The 16,566-nt window shown below is 38.9% G+C and overlaps 1 pseudogene; it reads left to right on the top strand.

The window, feature by feature from the left end:
* Positions 1–9,434: 9,434 nt before the first annotated feature.
* LOC145465086 (uncharacterized) lies at positions 9,435–12,441 on the top strand (annotated as a pseudogene).
* Positions 12,442–16,566: the final 4,125 nt, after the last annotated feature.

The following is a 16,566-nucleotide window of genomic DNA, read 5'->3' as shown; positions in this document are numbered from 1 at the left end:
GACAGCATGTTCAAATTAATTATTCACGCTAAAGCGAAAGCTTGAGTTTTTGCCGACGGCTTTTGCAGTCATTTTATCGGCCGTGGCTTTACAAGTCGTTCGAAAATTTGAATTAAACTTTGAAGTAATACTGTACATGACCATTTTTGTTTTCGAAAGTCCAGGAAGCTGCTTTAAATCCGCGATCTGTATTCAAAACCCACTTGAAAGCGCACTGACTTTGTAAACGTAAGGTTGTATTTACCTTCAAAAGCATCCTTAATTTCCGAGTCAGAACTTTCTGGCCCCAAAAACTACAGCTTTGACTCCTTTCTCGTTCAGGCTGGACACCTGGTCTTTCAATAAGGAAATTAAGGGAAAAATAACAAGACAAACTGTCTCAACAACTTCTCTTTCACCATGTTTAAAAAAGTCCAACACAAACGGCCTAATGTGGAATGTTTAAAAAGTCTCTCCAGATCCAGTCGGTGATCGCGGTGACTAATGCATCCTTCAGCTACTACGTTGATTCACTCCAATTTCTTCTAAACCAAGCTTCTTGAACAAAACATCTTGTTTCAGCTTACCTGTGTTGTGTGTAGCTTGCGAAGAGCCCCGGTGCAAAACAGGTCATGAAGACCTTCCCTCAAAACAAACGTTGCGACTCTATTTGCCGACTAATGAACACATGTGACCTCTAAGTTTTAAAAAAGGCACTGCCGAGGGTCAGAAAAATCCACGGGTAGCAAATATACTCACTGACAGTTGTTCGGTGAAGGACAAATTAATCCACAGACGACCTCGTACAGACTCGAGCCCGCTGAGTTAACAGCGGTTTAATTAATTTAATAATGTTTGTTTTCTCCACTTCACTCAGGTAATGTTCACGTAGCACAGTGGGTAGTGGACAAGTCTGCAAACGAAAGATACCGCAATCGACTCCGGGTGCATGTTGATTTTTAACTTTTTTTTCCTTCCCTTTTTCATTTTTAGCGATACAGTAAATAAATAAATGCTCTGTGTTTATATCATTTCGCTCGCTATATGCGCATTTACCATACCATAACCGTACTTCAACGACTTCTGTTTCTGTAAAATCCATGCGAAGTCGGCAACCAGAGAGAAGTGACCTGTGCTGTTCATCGATTTTAGGCAAGTTCTCGATGTTCTCATTTTCGGTGGCCGAGTCTTCTTTAACTGTATATCTGTTAATGTAGACCTTTAAAACAGCTTATTTTAATTAAAGATGGACAGCAATTTAAAAGCAAGCCGCGAGCGTACCTCATTTGCATAATTTTACAGCCCATCCATCGAGTGACACATTTCCCCATAACCCACGATAACTCGTGTTGCGCAAGCGCAATTCCCGAGTTAAAAAGGTGAAACCGTGCTGAAGCATTCAAAACCATATTCAAAGAAGGCAGAAGACCACAATATTTATGGGTTGATAAGGGTAAGGAATTCTATAACAAATTCTTAAAGGACCTATTGTAAAAAAAATAATATACAGATGTATTCCACTGAGAATGAAGAATAGTCATCTGTTTGTGAAAGATGGAACAGAACAATAAAAACCAAGATGTGGAAGCAGTTCACTGTTCAAGGTAATACACAGTATTTAGACATACTACCCAAAATATTAAAACAGTATAATAACACCAAACACAGGTCAATAAAAATGACACCTACAGAAGCCAGTAAAAAGAAGAATGAAGGAATTGTATATTTTAATCTTTATGGTGATATGGAACCATCATCATCAAAACCAAAGTTCAAAGTGGGTGACAAAGTCAGAATAAGGGAGTATGAGAGAAAAGTATTTGACAAAGGATACACCCCAAATTAAACTGAAGAAGTGTTTATGATTGATAAGATCCATTATACCAATCCAGTTACTTACAAATTAAAGGATCTCAATAAAAAACAGGATATATTCAGAATTGAAAAAATCATTCGTAAAGATCACAAGAAAAAACAAGCCTTAGTGAAGTGGAAAGGGTATAGTGATGACTTCAACAGTTGGGTGCCATTGAAAGATTTGAAAAATATATAAACGTAAAATTATCTAATGTATATATATCAGTACTACGGTATAAATATATATCTGTTTTCGCTATTTCTGATAGCCAAAAATCTTATTGTTTCTGACTATTTATTCTACTTTCATTTTTACACTAATACGTTCAATTTTGGGGTTTTCTTTTGTAATTGTATAGCAATCTTTTTTATGAATTTTTTTTTGAGCCACATGCAAGACATTTCACTTCATCTTGTTTTGTTTTTGGCCTTATGTCACATGATTTTATATGATCAACAGGTAAATCCTCTTTTTTGATGTACTCAAATCTGTATGAATAACCATCTGTTTTAGATATACCTGTTTTATGATATGAAATTTTATCACAAACTTTTTTCACATTACAATTATAAACACCTAAATGTTTTTGTACTGCATACATACTGTTGTAATATGTAATTTCATTTGTGGTACAATTTACTGCTTTTACACATCTCACGTTTTGATAGTTGTACTTATTTGTTGATGAAAAATCAACATCTTTGGTTATTTCCTTACCTACCTGATGATGTGTCATACATAAACGATTGTCTATTCGGTCTATATTGACACGAAAAATTACTTTTCCATCGGGTATCAAACCATTGAAGCATTCCCAAACAAAACGATGTGCAAGGTAGGTTTTCTTGTTCCTTACACCATTTCCACTTGCAGTGCACATTATCCTTCCTTTATTCACATTACCAGAAATTGGTATTTGTTTTTCAATATGAATGATTTTACCATCCTTTGAAGCAGCATAAAAATCATAAACTGGATGAACTTTATATTTACAATTATCAACTTAATTATTGTCATTACAATGTAAAAAAGTAACATCGCTTTAAATATTTTACATATAAATTATCAAAAAACGTATAAAAATATATAGTTATTATATGTTATGGAGAAGAAAAAAAGAGGAAGACCTTTTGGTATTTACACGCCAATCAAGCCTTTAACTCAAGAAGAAAAAAGAGCAGCAAAAATCAGATACAATACCCTTTGGTTATTAAACACAGATTGGTATTGTGATGTTTGTAATAATAGTCATAATTATACAATGGCAGGTAAACATTGTCATTTGAAGACCAATAAACACCATATAAATGCTACAAATAAATCTGAATTTTTGTCCAGTAAAAATGTAACAAATGAATCTGAATTTTTTGTGCAGTAAAAATGCAAAAAAATGATTCCAATTTTTAATTCAAGAAGAAAAAATCTGTTTCTTTATGCTGTAGAAATCCAAAAAAATGATTCCAATTTTAAATTCAAGAGTAATTACACCCCCACCTCAATTCAGAGATGATTACAAACCGATTGCTGCTCCGAGAAAGAAAATCATTCCACCACCACCTCAATTCAGAGATAATTACAAACCAGTAGCTGCTCCAAGAACGAAAATAACAAAACTCAACAAAGCTTTGAAAAACGCTGTTAAGGCGTATGAAGTTGACATTAAAAACGAAAAAGACTCATTAGGGCAGCTAAACAGCACCATGAAATGGACTGAAACTTATCTCAAACCTTTGGCGAACAAAATTAAAGGTTTTAAATTAGTCGAGACATTAAAATAACTTTCAAAAAACCAGCAGGTGAAAATACAACTACAAAACAGCTTATTTCAATAGTAAAACTTCAACTATTATAAATGCAAGCCGATTAAAGGTTCATCATACATCCAACTGCCTAAAGAATTGAGAAACTCCAAGAAGGGTTTGGTAAACATGAAAAACAAAGATAATGAATGCTTCCGATGGAGTCATATCAGACATTTAAATCCACAGGAAAAGGATCCACAGCGAATTAAAAAATCTGACAAAGAATTAGTCAAAAAACTTGACTACAAAGGAATTAAATTTCCAGTAGATGTGAAACAATATAATAAAATAGAATGACAGAATAACATCAACATCAACGTCTTTTAATATGAAAACTTCAAACATATCCGATATATGTATCAAGAGAAAAGTTTGATGATCAAATGAATCTTTTGTTGATAACAGATAGTGAAAATAAACATTACGTTCTAATAAAAGATTTCAATAGATTCATGTATAGCCAAACAAAATATGAGCATAGAAAACATTTCTGTATGTATTGTTTGCAATGTTTCTGTTCAGAAAAGATTCTCAACAAACACAAAACAAATTGTATAGTCATTAATGATGAGCAAGCTATTAAAATGTCTGACGAAGGTGAAACTGTTAAATTTATCAACCACCATAAACAACTTCAAGTACCATTTGTAATATGTGCTGATTTTGAAGGAATAACAGAAAAAGCACAAGGTTGCAAACCAAATAACGATAAATCGTACACTGAATCAAATCAAAATCATCACTGTAGTTATGGTTATAAAGTGGTTTGCTATTATGATGATAAATACACAAAACCAGTGCAGATATATATATAGAGGTGAAAATGCTATTTATAAATTCATGGAAAAAATTTTATACGAAGTGAACTACTGTAAAAAGATTATAAAAAATAACTTCAGCAAGCCATCAAAAATGAGAGCGGTCAGCGGTCACCAAGCAAGGTGGCCGTGAAATTTGTAGCTCCGAGCTAAATAGGGAAAAAGTTTAAATTTTTTTCTTCTACTTTTCATATCTACCTTACTACATGTGTTATTTTGCGTATTAACATGTCATTAACTACGAGAGGAAGCAAGAAACTGTCAAGTGATGCACCAGAAGAAGATTTTGAAACGTATGTACGCGAGCTACTGACATGCTTGTGCGAAGGTCAGAACAAGATCATACAGGACATCTCGAATCTGAGTGCGAAAGTTCAGTCTAATGAGGCAGCCTTGGTCAAGCTTTCGAAACAATTTACGACCCTCAACCAAAGTTTCGAGGAGCTCAAGGGAGAACTTCATGATGCAAGATGCAAAGTCGATGAAATAGAAAGCTCGGTTCAAAACCATACCACGCAAATCGCTCAAATGTATGAACGTTTGCTGTCCCTCGAACGTTATTCACGCGAATACAATCTCCGTTTTCACAACATTCCAGAGTCTCCTGGCGAGATTGCCTGCAGAAAATCAACGATATCCTATCAAACCAGCTTAATCTGGAGCCATAAATTGAAAACGCCCATCGAGCGGGAGCAAGAAGCGATGATAAGCCACGAGCGATAATTTGTAAGTTTGTTTATCGTCCAGAGAGGTACAAAGTTATTCAGAAGAAGCGTGACCTTAAAGATCGTGTTTGGATCACAGAGGATCTGATTTGGGAGGACCGAGAGAAAAAGAAGAAGCTCAAAGATATGATGAAGGAGGCGTTTGAGAGGGGGAAAAGGCCAAGATTTCATCGTGGAAAACTGTATATTGATGGAACTTTGTATAGAGAAACGTAGATGTTTATATCCATTGATCAGGTTAATTAAAATATGCAGAAAAACCTTCTGTTGTCCTACAACTAGCTTATATTCAACTGGCATTTGCCAATATTAAGTTGCTTAAAATAGACAAATGACTCATAACACGAATGATCCAGATTTAAATGTACAATCATTTACTGATCATGGAATATTTACAGTAGAAGAGCTTAATGAACTCTCCTCTGTCGTTAAGCCGCAACTCTCGGCACTTCATCTTAATATCAGAAGCCTAAGTAAACACTTTGACGAGCTATGCAATCTTTTGGACTCCATTCCCTTCGAAATTGATATGATTGCTTGCTCAGAAACATGGATCACGCCTCAAGTCGATCTAGATAGCATAAAAACTACAGATTACAATATGATAATAGACAACTGCACGTTTTCAACAGGCGGCGGAGTTGCTCTTTATCTAAAGTCAAACTTTGACTATACAATAAGAGATGATCTTAGAATAGATGGCTTTAAAAATATTTGGGTAGACACTCAAGGCTTGTTAATTGGCGTTATTTATAACCCACCTAAAAGGTCCCAACGGGAATTTCTTGATGAATTTGAACAAGTTTTGCATTCCATCTTTTTGTCAAAGCGTAAATGTTTGATCCTAGGTGATATCAATATCAATACACTTGTTAGGAGCGCAATAGCAAAGGAATACCTTAATCTAATTCATTCCGAAGGCTTTAATCCCCCTGATATTTGAAGCAACACGTATAACTGAGACCTCAATAAGTTGTATAGATCATATTCATTCCAATTTTGTATCTTCAAGTACAAGTGGTAGTATTGCAGTAGAGATAGCTGATCATTTACTTGTTTTTACCCTTTCATACGATCCAATACTTAGTCCATTTCCTGATACTATTGAAATTAGAGACTTTAAGAGTGGATGTCTCTAAAAATCAAAGAAAAATAAAAAAATCGCCGACATGCTCAAAAATTCGTTTCGTCCCATTTTTTGTCTACAGGTAGCTTTAGGTACTACCTAAAGTGAAATGAGATTAGTTTGTGTAAATATTCATTTTGACGCGAATAAACCGTTATGAATTGCATGATCGAAAATGAGTGCGCGCGAGCTCGAAATTATGCAGTTTTCAGGCCGACCTTAGATGAACTAAAATGCGACAGCAGGAATTGTCTAGCTATAAATATATACAGTTGGCCTTCCTTTACCAAGATATACTGATATTTTTTGTATTGTGTCCTTCCTGATGAAACCACGGGTTAATTACCAGAGGACGTCTTCGCCATTTTTAGTTCACGTCAAACCCGGCCTAATATATTGTGGCAAAAGTGCATGTGGTAGTGTCTCAAAATTTCCAGCAATACTATCACGAGGGCTTATAAGGTAGGTCTTCAAATTTATCGTTTCATTTTTCTGGTATCTTCTACTGTTTCAATATACCAACCAACCAAACTTCGGTAAAATTGTAAATGGCGCCATATTGAAATGAACAAAATCAACATTGCAGTGACACAAGCAAACCATTGTTTGAGTCGCAGCCGCACTTAACTTGTTATGTTTGCTTTGATATCAATAGTTCCTTACCTTAGAAATCTTTTATAGGCCCTTATTATGCCACTTGGAATATTCTTTCGAAATACTGTCCTCTGCAAGTTAGTGTAAAGGGGGCCGACCGGCGCACTCAATGAAGCCACTGAGCCGGTGATGAGTAAACTTTAAAAGTTACTTGTTTTCGTCATTTTCTATAGCGTGTCGCAACCCAGTTTCGTTTAGTCTACTTTGATCCTAATTTTGGCTTTTTTGACGTCCCACACACAGAAGATCCCATACAAACACGACAGGCACCGCTAGCGATTTGCACAGGTTCCTGTCTGCGTGTGGACTGCGTGACATGTGATAATCTGTCACGTAAACAGATCAACTAACAATACATTCTGCAACACGAATAAAAGCTAAACAAAAATATTGCCGTCATGAACAAAAAAGATACAACAAAGAAACAGACTTTACAAAATGTCACAAATTTAAAACGTACAGTGAAAACTTTATGGAACGAAAATAACGATTTAATTTTCCCACGGGATACAAATGTAACCAGTTAACGAAAGTAAACAAAAAGCAAAAGCGTAATGATCGTCGGTGAAAGCAACAAAGATAACGGTTGCTTTAACTCCAGCAGAAAAAAATGTCTTGTTCTTTCCTTGATATTGTTGGTGGCGTTTGTGGTGCAGAGGAACGCCCAAGGCATCCGCCCACTCAGACAGTATCACTGTCATCGTGCAGCAAGGATATCAAAAGCCACAAGCGTTTTTTACAGCTTTCAGGTGTTGAGACAGAAATAAAACTTATCTTAGCGAGAAGCGGGATTTTCGTGAAGCCCGTCAATTTTTCGGAAATGACTGTTTGCCCGTTACATCGATCAAGCCTTGGAATCGGATGGAGAAGAGCCAGTAGATTATGTTCTGTGCCTCAGGATGTCTCCGGTCACAAAAAGGAATCTGAAAGAGTACCTGCAGCAGAAAGGGGAATTAGTTTGCAGCACTCAATACACATTTTTGAGCTTACGAGAAACCTCGTACCCATCGGATCAGGTAAACGATTACAATGTTTATTCTCACTTTATGCAAGGATAAACATCCGTATAACTTCTCATTTCACGCAGGGTACTTGGCGGGAATCACAGACTTCATATCCTTACTTCAAATCACTTCACTGCCGCGTAAAATAACGCCAAGTTTAACAGCAAAATTATTTTCATGTCTCACGAGTTTTCAGGATTTTTGCAAATACTTTTACGTCGAAATCTTGTTCAAACACTGGCATCTACTCAGCATTTTCACCTTCTTCAAGACTTATTCAAAAGGGGAACACTCGAATTAAAATATTTTACAAATATTACAATTTCTTCCAACAATGCTCCGGAAAAAAAGGAAAGGAACTTAAAAGACTGACTTGTGAAAAGGTAAAATACAGATTGCGTAATCAGTTTGAGGTTTGTGGGGCTTTTTTCCTGGGCTAGGTTTGTACTTTTGCCACATTCAGAGCTATTTGTTCAAGGGGGATGTGTAAAGTAGAAAAGAATAAGTTAATCCTTTCTCTCCAAATATTAAAGGAATTTGTGTACGATGTCGACAGTCTCTGGCAAAAACAAAAAATCAGTTAGAATCGCAGGAATTGGGTGCCACAGGAGGTGTAGAAAACATCACAGAAGGTCTATGTGGTCTAAGCTTGGCGAGTTTCTTCAAAGTGTTTATGAAAAATTTCGATCCAATATAGTTAATGAAAGTGGAAAACGTTGACGCATTCTCTGAATTCTCCCTTCTCTGCCCTTTTCAGGGGTTCAACCCACGCGGGAGAAGGGCGTATCCAGGATAACTTGCATGCGCATCCTCAAAATGCCGCCATTGCCGCCCGTCAACGATTGGGCAAGACCATACATGGCACAAGAATTGGAAAAGCGTGCCCTGCCCGGATAGCCAATCACATCCCAGAATATAGCCAAATAATAAAGGTTTTAAATTAATATATGGCTTCTCAACTTTTTTCTAAATGCTCCAAATGGAAAATAATACTGAGTAGTAACTGGATAAAGATATCAGGATAGGTTACCAGTCAAATAAATTAATTATCGAATATTACTTTCCAGCTCGCATGCGACTTGCGCTTTTATACACGACACCCCGCGCTTGCACACGGTTGATCTCATTTTGAAGCCATCCAAAGCAATGTGTCCACTTTTTTGTCAGGTTGATGAACAAGCGAGTGACTTTAATATTCCTGCCATTACTTGTCCTGTAACTGTTCTTGATGAATAACTGCCAGAAGGTTCCACATCCAGACGGCAGAGCCTTTTTTTTTCCGCAAGAAGATTCCGAAGACAGTGATGAAGGCTCCAGTCTAGACAACGAGTCCCAGGTGCAGCTTAATCGCTTCTTACAGCTTCGAGACGTCAGTCCAGTACGTCACACGTTATAAGTGCCGTGGAATACAGCGCACGAGCGTACTAAACGCAGATACCTACGGAAAGCTCAACAATGTATATCTGCAATGCTTGATGTCCTGGCACCTGAAAATTCGCAAGAACTGTGGACGGAGCTTTGTGATCGTCATTTTGTAAGCAGAGAGAGTCAGGTTGTGGTCGAAGGCAGAAGTGAAAAAGAGACGGAGCTTCTTAATGCATTTGCTGAGAGCTACTTGAACGCGCAACATTGGAGCACCAGACGACAAATACTCTCATTGATGGCAGATAAGTTATCCCTTAAGGAGATGAGAGAGTTTATTCCAGCCGTTACTAGCTATCGCTACAACATTGCCCAACGCCACAGGCTGTTACCTGGAAGAGCTGCTCCTCTTCCAAACCAGGAGAAAAAGAGAATGAGGATTGAACCTGAAAAATTAGAACATTTTGTTTCTCTCATAACGAGTCCACACGTAATTCAAGATGTTCCTTTTGGGGAAAAACTTCTGAAATTGTCAACTGGCGAGATCATAAAAACTGGCGAGATCATGAAAACACCCAATGTGATCAGAACAATGATACCAGAGCGCATTGTCCAGCAGTATCAACAATATTGCTGTGAAACCAACTTTGAGCTTATGAGTAAGAGAACCCCACAGAGAGTTTTGGCGGTGTGTTCTTCATCTGTTCGCAAGTCTCTTCAAGGACTTGATAACTTTTCAGCACAAGGAGCGGACGCATTTGATCATTTAGAGAAACTCGTAGACAAGCTTGTTGACTGTGGCAAGACTCAGCAATGGGCGAGGGAAATTAAGCAGCAACTTCGTTTGTCGAAGCAATACCTAAAGGGCGACTATAAGGTCGGTGCATATTTTATAATTATGCGTTGCCTTTGCGTAAGTGATGTAGTAGACTTCTTACTATGATACACGGCTACCTTTTTCTTTCTCTCCAAGTCCTTTTTAGAGTTTGCAATTCACTGTAATACGCTTACACACATGTATACAACGCCGAGAATCGGTTAAGTAATCTTTTTGAAATGTCGATGCGCATGCGTTGCTTTGCAAATATGCACTGAATCACGCGGTTGTCATTTTACCTCTTTTTTTAGGTACATGCAGTGGAGTCCTCAGAGGTTCCCGATCATTGTCGAATTTATGCGCTAAGTGATCCAGGCAATGCAGAATTTCAGGGCTCCTGCGACCATCTCCACAATGAGTCATGTGTGCAGTGTTATGAGTTAGAGGAAGTCATGCGTACCATAGAAGATGAGTGATCAATTGCGCTTTCGTCAGCAGAAGATCAAGCTGACATGCTGCATACTATCAAACAGGCAAGGGATGATATCATTAGCTGGAAAGCCCATCAGCTACGTTCAGTCCACCAAGCTGACGCAAAGCATTCAGTTTTAGCCAAACTCGAGAGCCGATCGGTGCTGTTAGTCCAGGACTGGGCAATGAAATATATGCCCCGAAAATATCGAGAGGCACAGTCAGATTGGTTTGCGAAGCGAGGATTGCCATGGCACATTAGCGTTGCCATAAGACGGTCAGAGGGCTCTGAGCACTTTGAATCGCATACACTTGTTCACGTATTTCAAAGCTGCGCCCAAGACAGTGTGACTGTGGCTTCGATAATGCTTGACTGCCTCACTACCCTGAAAAAGGAAATTCCAGACCTGGAAATGGCTTATTACAAACAAGATAACGCTGGCTGTTATCACAGCGGAAATTCAATCATCTCAGCTAAGCTGGCCAGTGATGCAGTAGGAGTGGCTGCTGTAAGAAACGACTTCTCGGACCCTCAAGGTGGAAAGGGAGTATGTGATCGCAAAGCAGCAACAATCAAAGGAGACGTTGGAAGGTACGCAAACGAAGGCAATGATGTCATCAACGCTTTACAGCTCAAAACAGCCATTGAATCTGGCCAAGGAACCACAGGAGTGAACGCAAGCTATGTTGCTGCCAAGCCGTCAAGCACCTTTAATATCAAATGGGATGGCATAAGCTTACTCAACAATTTTGAGTACGATGAAACTGGCTAACGAGTGTGGAGAGCATTCAATGTGGGTTCCGGTAAAGTAGTGCCATGGGCAAAGTTCGAAGGAGTCATGAAGCAGCCCGAAAAATTGGAAATCCTAGAACCCCCATCGCAGAATGTAAGTGGTGCGCCGCCGTTCAAGATTGTGAGACATCGACATATCAAGAAAAGCTCTGTCAAAGCAGATTTCTCAACTGAAAACGAAAACCAAGATCGAAGCAGCACTGGTCAAAATAAGCCAGATGACATGCTTTTCCCGTGTCCAGAGGATGGATGTGTAAAAGCATACAGTCGCTTTGCAAAACTCCAGACACACCTAGATACTGGAAAACATGATGCTCGAACAGGAAACTCTCTACGATAGAGCTAAAAGAGAATATTCTTCCAAGCAGACGGAGGGATGAAGTCGAATTCCAAGCATTCAAGTTACTGTCCAAGCAAAGAGTGACGCCTTGCCGCCTCTTCCAATGGGATGGGCCCTGAAGACAATTAAGAAAAAGGTGCGTTTTACAAAGAAACAGACCGAATTCTTAACTGACCAATTTCAAAAAGGGGAGCAAAGTGGACGGAAAAGCGATCCACAGGGAGTTTCGAAAGCAATGTGCTTAGCAAGAGACCAGGCGGGGGAACGCCGACTTCAACCTGGTGAAGTCCTTACGTCGCAGCAGATTAGTGGCTATTTTAGCCGTCTTTCAGCAAAGAAGCGATTAGAAGTTACAGCCGCCGTAACGAAGCAAAAGCTAGTGAAGTCTCAGAAGTGGCCATGGAGAGTGCCGACGAGGACGAAAGTTCGCCGATGCTGAGAGTCATCTATCTGCTGTGTGTGCAAATGTGATGAGAGATGTGGCTATTCGCCATCCGATTGTATCTTTCGATCTTAACATCTGCGAACTTGTACAAAAACGTACACTCACAACTTTAAGAGTGGATAGGCTAAGAGACATGTGCATCGACCTTAGGCTGGATATTTCTGACATTGCACCTCAGAAGAAGAAAAAGCCATACATCGCACGACTCACGCAATTAGTCCAGGAGTGTACCTGCACTTCCAAGTAACTGAGCACTATACGTTTCACTAATAACTGATCCGCTGATTATAAAAGGCGGTGCGTATACAATTTTTAAGAGGGCGTTGCGTGACAGCAGAGTTCTACATATCGCATTTCAGTCACTCGAGCTCGCCACAATTTGTGGCGTCTCTTGCAATTTATGTTGACGAGTTTCAGTATGTTCGAAACTGGCGAGTGCAGAAGGCGCAGAAGGGATGCAAATGCTCGAATTCATGTTCACTGGATGCGAAGCAAACGTAAACTAACGACTGTGTGGCAAATTTAACCTGTTGTGTGCAATTCAATTGTTCAACCTGTTGTGTTCAGAATTATGCAGAATTATGGCGCGATTCACAGGGTAGGAAAAGTCGAAATTTGTTTCTCCTGTCTCAGTATATGAAAATAAAATGTAGTTGTAGACATTTTGATATGTTCTAGTCATTTCAACGGCCAGTGAAGATGTAACTGACCAAAACAGTTATTTGTGTACAACGCGTTTAATTTTGTTATTATGCATCTCATTACGGCGTCACAGTATTTAACCGAAATACGGCCGGTGGTCATCTTTTGATTGTCAAAGGTCCCAAAGAAATAAAACCCAAATCGTAAAGAACTATCTTTCAAGGCTTCTTGGTAGTGTTATTGTAAACTTTGAGACACTACCACATGTATTTTTGCCAAGCTATTCTAGGCCACCTTTGCCTTAATCTCAAAAGGCCGAAAATGTCGTCTCTTAACAGAGACGTAGCTCCTCCAGGAATAACACGAGACAAAAACTATCACTTTTTCTCGTTAAAGCAAGTCCAACTCTATATTTCTATAGTTAGAAAAGTCCTTCTGTAACATTTTTGTTCGTATGACAGCTGCCCGAAAAGTGCATAATTTAAGGATCGCGCTTGGTGAAATTTGAGCAATTGACCCGCCGAAAGTTTTCAACGGTTTATCCCCGTTAAAGTGCATATTTCAAACATCTAACCCCATTTCCGTTACTTTACTATATAAGGCTACCTACAGGCAAAAAATGAGCCAAATCGATTTTTGGCCGTGTCCGCGATTTTTTCGATAATCTTTGATTTTTACTGACATTTACTCTTAATACTTGATGCGGCAATTCAACGGTACACGGTCAAAAATTTCATGCAAGCTCATTAGGCTTAAACCCTAATGTACGTTTACCCGATAAAGTCCATTGTGATTCTGGTAATTAACGAGGATAAGTTATCTTGGACGAACAGTAAGACCTTTCATGACCATGAAGGGGCAGTATCTAAATATATTTACGATCCCTTTATATACTGCTTTCAATTTATCCACTCATAAAATACCTGAAAAAAGGCTTCTATATGGTGTTTACTAACAGACAATTTTGTACACTCGGCATAAGATTAAGTTTAACTTGCACCGATAGGCATGTAGGGGAAAGGTTATTGCCATGGTCATACTGTAAATTATAAGGTAGCCAAAAGTGGGAAAACTCAACATGCTGTTAGATTTCGTTGTTAGGGTACTTGATTTCTTATCTTGGTTGAATTATAAACACTGATTCCTGATATTTTCAACAACTCAGTGGTAACAAAGTTTAATTGTTGCATAATAACCTAAAGCATACAATGTTTACGAACTGCAAAGCATGCAGCTAGCCGATTGGTGAGGAAACTTTGTTCAGCTCAGCAAATCGAAAAAAAAAATTTCCTCTGACCAACTTTTCGAATTAGTATTTGCTGTGGTACAGCCCACACACGAAGGCGAAGGGAGGAAGGGAATACAGAACAACTCCATTTGCTTATCATTGTTACGAGACCCCTTCAGTAACGCACAATGTTTTTGGTAGATAGCGTGCGCAGCTTAGCTTATAAGGAAGGTTTGTTAGTGTCTGGATATGACTTCTGGATATTGCTATTTTCTCAGGACATAAATAAAAAACTCGAAAAGCCAACTGCACTATTCAGTCGAAAATAACAATGGGATGATGACACAAAGCAATTCTGCAGAACTAACCTAAACCAAACGAAACCAAACCAAGCCAACCAACCCAAACTAAACTAAACTAAACTGAACTTAAACTGAACTGAACCTAACTTGAAACTGAAATAAACTTGAACAATATCATTGGAACGAGTAATTATATCGAAAATTAAAATTGAACTGTTGTCACAGCAACGTCATGAATCGATGACAAGCAGTTATCGCATAGAATTATTGTCTCGGAGAGATATGTGAACAGCGACAGCCCTCTCTCGCCTCACTTTATAGGCACCAAGGTTTAAATGTCTGACGCAGGAGCCCGCGACATCCTTTCTTACGATCACTATACTCATCTCGTTTGAAAACTTTAGAAAAGTTTCGTCCGAGAAAATATACAATTTGCTTCATAATCGTGATTCCAAAATAAAATAAAATGATGGAGCAAAAGATAATGTTTGCCCTTGCTTTGAAAAATCAACAGTTTAGTTTTACGTTTTTTAGCTGGGACAGCCTCTTTTAATTTCAAATCATCGTAAAAGCCATTATCACGTTTATCCAGGTTTGTATACACAAGTAGCATGTTCTCAAAGTTGTAGAACACAATTTCTGACAGCTAATTTGCTCGACTCATGATAACATATTGTATCCATTAAGTGCAAGGCTGTATTGATTACTCAGGTTCTAATCAAGCTTCTGAGTGTATTTGTGTAGTACATGTTTTAGCGATAACTGAGAAATTAAATCGGCTGCTCATGAGTTTGTTTAGGAACAGTCTTCGGGAATTCTTTATCTTTTTTTCAATAAACAAACGTGATCTTTATACCTGTTGGATATTGTGTTGCTTGCCAGCCTGTGTAGCAAGCTTTCCTGTACAAAGAGCTTTTCCGCATTCTGACCGCGCGTAAAGAGCGAGAGGAAAAATTCGGCGAAACAGGGGGTGGTGGGACGAGGGAGTGAACGCTTGCCCGCAAACCCCTTGATTTTGAAAAACCCGTTCGCCCACGAACTGGGCTCCTGATTGGTGCGACTGAATTCATTCTGGACAAGGATCCCAGCTTCAACATTTCGCGCAAGGCCATTTTAGCAGCCAGGAGACTCATTGTTTCCATCTCTTTGCTTCTGGGCGGAAATGGCGTCAACACATTTTCAGACTCTCTTACTGTTACACAAGTGGCTGAAAAATGTATGATGAAATGAGATGCAGTTTTCTAATATCTATACATATCGTTAAAATAAGGGAATTCATGAAGCAGACCAACACTCGTCGCTAAATTAAAGTTGAAATTTGAAGGCTTTTAGGATGCGACTAGGTGACCCTAACATGATGTTTTATTAAACATTTTATGGAATTATACGGACTTTTGTGGAGGCGCGGTGGCCTCATGGTTGGTGGGCTCGTCTCCGGATCGAGCGCTCCGGGTTTAAGCCCTGGCCGGGGACACTGTGTTTTGTTCTTGGGCAAGACACGTAACTCTTACAGTGCCTCTCGCCACCCAGGAGTATAAATGGGTACCGGCGAATTGCCGCGGAAACCTAACAAATTGCGGGGGAGAGACCTGCGATGGACCAGCATCCCGTCCAGGGGGAGTAGAAATACACCTAACCGCTTCATGATACAGAAACCGGGATACGCCCCGGCAGCTACAAGCCAGTCAGCTCCAAGGCTTCACTTTTTTTTTATACAGACTCTCCATCGCCATTAAGAGGTGTTATTTCTTTTTTTCGTTTCGCAAACCGTGGTGTTGTCACAAAATGGGAAAAGGAAAAAGTATTTCAATGTTTGGTTTTCTTGTATTGAAAACCTTACTCGTAAAAAGTAGCTTAGTACGTTGTCTCCCACGCTAAGCTATTCTAGAAGACACTCCGCAATGGAGTATATTTAACAATTATTCCACGAGCGAGCGTTGGATATGAGATGGTTAGATAGCGAAGAAGGCGCGTAGAGTCGAGTTGGCCATAATAATCTCATATCGAAGAAGCATGAGTGGAATAATTGTAATTCAATAAACGCCCCCAGAATAAAATAAAAATTGCAACGTCCCCAAAAAATCCCACGTTAGCTTACCACATTTGTAGAGCATAATATAATGGCTCATTAGCCAAGATGGCAGAGCCAATGAAAACTCTCGAATTGCATTCCAATGACCCAGTTTTTGAAAAAGAGAAT

The sequence above is a fragment of the Orbicella franksi genome, chromosome 13 (genome assembly GCF_964199315.1).
Source record: "Orbicella franksi chromosome 13, jaOrbFran1.1, whole genome shotgun sequence".
Taxonomy (NCBI): domain Eukaryota; kingdom Metazoa; phylum Cnidaria; class Anthozoa; order Scleractinia; family Merulinidae; genus Orbicella; species Orbicella franksi.
This window is presented reverse-complemented; position numbering and strand designations above follow the sequence as displayed.